Source organism: Micromys minutus (genome assembly GCF_963924665.1).
Source record: "Micromys minutus genome assembly, chromosome: 20".
NCBI lineage: Eukaryota > Metazoa > Chordata > Mammalia > Rodentia > Muridae > Micromys > Micromys minutus.
This window is the reverse complement of record NC_137955.1, coordinates 29352408-29360805: the sequence shown is the minus strand read 5'-3', so window position 1 is coordinate 29360805 and position 8398 is coordinate 29352408.

Here is an 8398-nt window from a genome sequence, read left to right as displayed (position 1 = left end):
GCATCCTTGGCCTTTACCAGCTCAAGGGACATGGATGGGGAGAAGGGGTCTCCCTCCCCTCTCTTTAGCTTGTGTTCCTTCGCCAGGTACAGAGAATAGGGAAACAATGACAGTGTCTTTTGTTCTCAGTGTGGTGACCTCTCAGCCACCATCACTGGCCAGAGCTGTGAATCCAAGCACCAGTCCACATGTGAACAAAGTGTGAGGTTTCAGATGTGCAGGAACCACCCATTCACACAGCTTCTCAGGATAATACAGCCACCCCAACTCTCCCTCCACCCCATCTTTGTGTATCTTTGTGGTCTCTGGCTATCTGGATCATCTTTTCCACAGTGAATGTATGCATAATGACCATGGTCAGGTGCTCTTCAGAAATGTTCCATCAACCCATAGGGAGATCTTACTTTTATAATGTTTATAGTTAGGCTTTTAGAGAATTCAAATTAGAGTGGTTTGATCTACCTCACCTTTATTTTTAAGAAAAATCCAAAAATCTGCCTCTGACCAGATGTGAATGAACCTCAGAAACCTGGTTCTTCTGTCCTATACCTTTCTCCTTCTCCACAACCATGAGTTATAACCTCTGGCCTCTGAGAAAAAGACAGCAAAAGACAGCAAGGGAGAGTTGTGAGGAGGTGCCTTAGTCACTGTTCTGTTACTGTTGAGAACCATCGTGACCAAGGCAACTCTTATAAGAGAAAGCATTTAATTAAGGGCTTGCGTATAGTTTCAGAGGCTTAATCCATTATCATCATAGTGGGGCTGTAACAGCACTTATGGGACTAGAACAGCAGCCAAGAGTTACATCCTGACCCACACGCAGAGAAAGGGAGAGAACAGGGCCTAACATGGGCTTTTGAAACCTCAAAGCCAACTCCCAGTGACACACTTCATCCAACAAGGCCATACCCACACAAGCAAGGCCACACCTACTCCGTAGAATCTAAGAGCCGATGGGAGCCATTCTTACTCAAGCCACGACAGGCTTATGTCGTGATATTACGTTATACTATGATACATAAATGCATCCCTTGCAACTCATTTACAGACGTTTGTCATGTGGTCACACCTAGCTGCAAAGCAGACTGAGAGTTATAGTCTAGCTACGTGCCCATAAGACGAAAGCAATGTTGTTCATTGATATGCTGCAGTCATTATCATGGAGTGGCTCCATTCCACCATCCTATGTGCAGCATGAAGTGTCATCATAGAAGTTCCCTCAGGCATCCCTCACCCACTTTATTTTCCCTTGATGATCACAAATGAATAATCAGTCATCTTACAACCCATGACATATTGACTTGTGACTCACAATAGTCACGCTCTCAATACTTAATTAAATGGATCTGGCATTATGTCCACCTGTAGAAGCCATTCCCTTTGCCTATGGAGATAGTTAAGCCACAAAGCCCAAATCTGAGGAACTGAGGAATAAATCACTTACATAGGATAACTGGGCACAGTAATGAGAGGTGACATTCTACCCATGAATCTCGTTTATGGAAAAACTGCACCCCATGCTATTCTCTACACCAAAACATTGTGTAAGGACAATAACACAATTTCCCAGTTCCAGCTCTCAACAACTATTGCACCTCAATTCACAATAGGCCGATCCTTTTTTTTTTTTCCAGAACCTATGCTGAACATAAGAAAATCCCATGGAAATTTAAGAGGGACTCTGACCATCTACGCTCAAGTATGTGATACTGTCAGAATCATGGCATGTGTGAAAGGTGTCATGTCTATATCTAGGACTAGTGTCTTTCCCAGGAGGAAAGAGTTGATAGAAATGACTGGTATGTGAGTTCCTTTGAGTCTTCCCCAAAGAATGATAGAATCTCTGGGTTTCAGAGATCGTCTACACCATACTTGAATAGGATTCAACAGTTCATTCTCTGCTTAAATAGACATCTCCCAAACCCTACTTATAATATGGAATTTCTTTCTGTATCTGGCTGGTTTTACTTAAAGTGAGGTCTCTGTTTTATATGTTTTTTTTTAATTCATATCATGGAATTTCATTCTGAATACTATTTCTCTGTGTATTTATTTTATTTACCAATTCATGCGTTAGAAGGCACCCATGCTCACTTTCTAGGAACTATCTTGAGTCTTAAAACTAGCTAGTATTTGAGTCTTAAAACTAGTTAGTTAAAACTAGCTGAGATTTGAGTCTTAAAAATAGTTAGTACCTGGTTAATACACTGCCAAATTTGGAATATTTTATTGCTTCGAGTTAAGTAGAAACTTTGTAGACTTCTTAAGTTCTAGAATTCCCATGTTATAAAACCCAGCAAAGAAATTTATGGGGTAGTCTCTTCTTGCCCGAGACTGTGGCTTGGGTGCTTGTTATGATGCCTTTGGCCTCTTGAGGTCACGTGCATGTCTTGCCTTTATCACCCTGTTCTGTGCAGTCTCTAAGGCAACAAAGACACTCATTTCAGTAGCGTGATTTTCATATCCATCATCAGTGTCCCAGACATAAATCTTTAGCATTTTCAAGAGTGCTAGTATGAGATATAGATACATATACAGGTATAAATATATTCCCTAGAGCATCTAGCAGATGTAAAAAACAACAAAAAACAAAACAAAACAAAAAAAAAAAAAGGATTAGTGAGGGTAAGTGAGCAGAGGAAAAAAGGTAATTACATTTACTATACAGCAAAGTCTTGGGATTCCTTCTAATGTGATTATGCAGACTCTCAATTCACCATGGACCACGGCTATAGATATTTTCCAATCAATCAACCAAGCCAAAGAAGTTAAGATTAGGTGGGAAGTACCCACCTGCTCAATCTAAACTTTTGTTGTCCTCTGCCTGGCTTAAGTCTTCCAGTCCTTTGCTGTGCATTCCCCAAGCTTGCAACTCCTTTGTGTAAGTGGTTTATGCTCCTAGGTCTGATTATATTCATCCTCATAAGGCTGTGGGTCTAAGCACAGACCCAGTGGCAATGAGGGCTGGTGACATGGGGACACAGGGATTACCAGCACCACCCTTGCAAACTGACTATGTCCACGGAGGTAGTGAGACCCTCTTTAGCTTGAGTCATATGCATCTCAACAGTGAGGGCTGCTTTTGCCTGCAAGTGAAACACACTGAGAAATTGCACTGTCGGGTATTCAGGTCATCTGAAACTTCAGTGTCTCCAAATAATTTAGTGAAAAATAACTCTTGCAGTTCATACGTGCACCCTCCCCCCACCCTCTCTGGCTGGCACCTGAGTCTCAGGAGAGGCAGATCCAAATACAGCACCATGCTGTGCTCAACTGTCCTTCCCTTAAGATGGCTGGCTGAGGCTTCATTCCTCTTTCAAGCTTGCCCGCTTCCCCCCTGAGGACAATGCTCTCCTGAGAGGCATCACAGTGTCACAGGCTCAGACAATTTGGGCAGGTCATCCTCAAGAGTCTGCCAGACACATCTAGACCTGCTGGATCCCAGAGGTAAACATAGCTCATGCTAAAAGGTAGGAGCCATGCTGCCTGCGTCTTTAAAGCAAACCTACATTTCTTCTCAACCTGCAACACAGTGGAGGATTATCACAGGAAACACCAGCTCCCAGTCTCATTTATAGGTACCAAGCCTATAAATGCTCCTTTTAAAGGAAAGGTTCCCAATGTGGGTTTCACACACTTTTAAAGCTCATTTCTTTTTATGACAATTTCAGACCGATTTTTGTGCTGACTTGTTTTACGGTCAACTGAAACCCCAACTGTGGGATCACTGGCTCAGAGAAACTAAATGTGCTGCTGAGACTTGTCTCGGACACCTGTAGGGTTTTCCTTTTATTATGTAGAGTTAGGTTACTTCTCTGGACTCGGTTAAATCAGATTTGTGTATGACCAGCTGCAGATGCCACTGAAACTGGCTTAGCAGACATGGCGGATGATGTCTCACTGTGTCAGAAATCATGAATGGAGCAAAGGTTCTAACACCACCAGGTCAAAAGCTAAGACGGAGGCACAGATGGGGATGCTGAAATGAGATTAGTGAGGAAATTCCTTTGACAGGCTTGGTGTTGCCAAGACTTTTATCCTCCTTTCTGAGAAGGCAGAGTTTAGATTGGACCCCATATACCTGATTACTGAACTGAGACCATAGCCCAACTATGAATGAAGAATGACTAACTTTTATGGCCTGGGAATAAATAAATATTGTTTCCAGAAATTTTTAACTGACTATGGAAGAGTAAATAGCTTTGTAATTTTATTTTGATCATTTTCACCAGCTTTGAACTAGGTTACTCCCAGCTGCTTTGCCAGACATTTTAGATGTGAAAGGTAACAAGGCACATTCTCTCACTGTAATCTCAAAGTAAGCGGGGTCAGCAAGGCTGCTGGCTGGGAGGGGGAGAGTTCAGGTTTTGAGTTTTAAAGTTTAAAAGTGATCCAAACCACCATTGTCTTTTATTATAGTTCCCCTCCCTCCTTCCCTCCCTCCCTCCTTCCCTCCCTCCCTCCCTCCCTCCCTCCCTCCTTCCCTCCCTCCCTCCCTCCCTCCTTCCCTCCCTCCCTCCTTCCCTCCCTCCCTCCCTCCCTCCCTCCCTCACTCCCTCTCTCTCTCTCTCTCTCTCTCTCTCTCTCTCTGTGTGTGTGTGTGTGTGTGTGTGTGTACCTCTGTGTACATATGGAGATCAGAGGACAGCTTTGTGAAGTTAATTCTCTCCTTCCACCTTTGGGTGGGTCCCAGGGATCAAACTCAGGTCATCAGACTTACTAGCAAGCGTTTTTTAGCTGCTGGGCCATCTTCTCATGCCCCTGGATTTTTATTGATAGCAAATGCTGCCTCACCTAAAACCCCTGTTCAGTAGATAATCAGCTTACCCGAATCATGCTTTTATATTCGGTCTTACTTAATCTTCTCCATCTGTAAATTTCCCTGCACCCTTGGGATCAGATCTGATCTCTACAAAGCATACACCATTGTTCTGAAGGGAAATTCCCCTGACTCTAAGGCTGCCATAATGTTTTCTCAGTGAACTACAAAGTAAGGACGCTGCAAACCAGTGCACATATGCTTCACTGTTTAATATCGGCGTTTGCCCTTTCCTGAATAGAGATATGGCCTCTCCATCCCCCGTCTCCATCTGGCCACAGTCCATTTTCCAGCCAGTTAACGTGCAAACACAAAAGGTGATGTTTATCTGTAGATGAAAACCTATGCTGACTACAGTTCAGTTTGGGATGGGGTGGGGGCAGTATGATCATTAAACCAGAAGCTAACGTTAGACAGGAAGATGATATTGAATTTTTGTTCCTCCTGCTGTGATCACAGGCTTCTGTGCTACTATGCCAGTTAAGAAGGAACTGGGGAGCCAAACCCTGGTTCCTTAGTGTGCTAGAACCACACTGTAACCACAAAGCTATAAGCTCCAACCTGTAGCCTTGGGACTCCTGAACTTTCTGTTAGGATCCCAGGAGATGCTGAGGATTTGAACCCAGGTCCTTTGATGTGCTGAGTCACACCCACCCCCACCCCCCAGAGCTACAGCAGTTTATGGAGGTCTGAGTTGTCTTATCAAGACCTCTTAATCCCAACATTGGGTCAGAAGCCAGGCAAATCCACACTGTAAAGGTATCGATGACCATGACAAGAGGACTTGACAGGTAGAGATGATATGAGTGTAAGACAATTCAGTTATTGTGCTGAGTATAATGCAAAATACACACGGGTGCTTGCAATACACTTGGATTCTTTGAAAAGTTTGTAGTTTATATTCTGATGTTGTATCTCCTGGGTATCTTCACTCACTATAACCATGCACTTGGATCTGGCTAACATAAAATTCAAAAGCTAGCAAAGACCAAAAGTCAGAAGACAAAAAAAGAAAGAAAGAAAAAAAAGACCTGTGTATCAAGCCTTCTGTCTACTTAGTCACCTACTACACAGCTACCATGTGTCAATGTTTTGTCTCCTTTGTCATTTTTGACTCCACAGTAATATGATCACCACCAGTCAGGTGAAAAATCCTGAAACTTCAAAGGGTTAATGATGGGCACAAAGCCACGCAGTAAAAATGCCAACCCCTTAACTGGAATGTTCACCTGCATCTGTAGGTGGCCTATGGGTTTATTCTTTTTGCACCATCCAGGGAGGGCCATTAAGGATGAGAAGTCAGTCAACGATGCTGGAGTTTGGTGTTCACAGGAGCAACTACAGTCTCTTATCAGGTAGATGAAGTGCTGGTGTGATTTCTTCATTCTAAGCAGTGGGAAATGCTGGTCATGCAGACGGCAATCTGTTGAGCTATAAATAGTGGCATTTCACTCTACTTTTTTTATTTAAAAAAACTTAAATGTATACCCCAACCCTTTTAATTTCACTTTAAATTAAAACAAATATTTCTGTGACTAAGACCATTGAAAGACATCAAATTCAAAGCACTAACATCAAATTGATGAGCAAAATTTTGCAGTGCCCCAATCTTGTTCTAAGCAGTTTGTCGGAATTATACAGAATGTGGCTTATTCTAATTATATTATCAAGATAAAGAGTCGCTGTAAAACTACCTGCAGATTCAACAAAGGGCAAGGGTGCTAAACAATAAAGAACTGTGAGAGGTTATTTATTTGTTAAAATATTATTCTAGAGATTTTTTTTCCCAAATAGTTCACTGTAACTTAGTTTTAAACACTAGAAGCCTATCATATAAACTAAGGGGCCTAAGCCAACATTTTAAAAAAATCCATTTTAAAGGCTTTTATTAAATATGTGTTATTTTTTTTTTCTTTCAAGCAATTAAAATATTCACTCTGGCCAAGAAAGCTTTCTTCCTAATGATATTAAAACAAGAAAAAGGATTCATTGGCATGAATATGATGTTTAACTGTTCAAATTAAAAGCAGACCTCAAAGCAGTCTTTCAAAGTATGCATTTGATATAACTTCTGTGAAATAAAGCCAGTAATGACTTTGGGGGTAGGGGGTGTGGAGGAACACCTCCCTGTCCTTTTCCCACTCATTTCCAGCGATTCTGAGCCAATGTGTTTCCTGCTAATCATACATATTTTATTTAAACCATACTAGGCACCTTAATTTAAAGAAGAAACCCACAGCAGACTACTAAACTCAACACGATGAAAGTCGCCGTTGCTGTTCGTGACAGCGCCCTCTCTGCGCGGCTCCTTTTCATCTCCTTCCTTTAAGGGCTTGTTTTAGACTGTAATTATTCTTGAGAGTCCAGGTTAACGCTGCCATTAAATCTTGTACAGGGGGATGATAAACTGGAGGCTAACAGGTTGTACTGATCTTTTTCTTGGAAGTCGCCTTGTTTGAACTCAACTGCCGTGAAACAACATGAAGAAATATCTCCATTCCAGACATTTCCCACAGCCACAACTCGCTAGTGCAATGCTGCCCGGTCATCCAGATGTGATTAAAAAAAAAGTCATAGAGCCTGTCCTGAAAATAATTTTTCTTGGCCCCATGGCAGATGATCTGTAGAAATTTTCTAAAATAGGGCCGTGGGCTTAACCATTTCCAAATGATCTTAGTCTGCCTGCTGCCTCCTAATGGGAGAGAACATACTGAATCAGGCCCCGTTAATAAAAGAATGGAAAGTGGTTGTGCCTTAAAAAAATAAAAATAATTTTCAAAAATTATTTTTAAATAATAACCATGTGAGGTGATATAAATGTTAATTTCTAGACTTACCCATCCTACAAGGTGTGTATTTATTGGATACGTCAAAATACCTGAAGTTTTACATGATAAGTGATCTCTCACACATGCACACACACATGCCCACAATGCGCGTGGACACACATGCACACATACGCACACACATACTTGTTCTGCGACCGTCTCATGCATGTATTAAGCACGTTCTGTTTCCTCTCATTTCTCCATCTCCTCTGGGTCTTACCATCCATCTTATTCCCCCTGCACAGGTCTCTTCACCACATTCCTATGGGGTTTTGCATGTTTGTTTGTTTAGTGATACACTAGTCATAACTATGACCCTCTACGTAACTACAGGTGTGGAACCATCCTTTGGCAGGATCTCCTGTGCAAACACAGATGCAGGCAGTAGCTATCCCTCCTGTGGAATCTATCACTTGCCAGTGGTTCATCAAGGAAGAGTAGTGTCCCATGAGCTTCTCCCTGATCCATTATTGGCTATTGACTTCTTAGTCTTGTGCAGGCACAGACAGGCAGCCACAGCTGCCGAGACCATGTGTGCAATGGCCGCATCCATGCCCCGATAACAATTATTTTGCAGCCCTTATTCCTGTCCTTTAAACTGTCCTCTACTTTCCTCTGACTTCTTTGTGGTCTTAAATAATGAACAAAGGGCTGACATTGGAAGGTTGTGAGACAGATGAGAACCCTAGTAAGACCTGAGGGCTTGTGCCTCCCAAGGCTGCCCACTTGGTCAGCAGTCTCTATGGGAGCC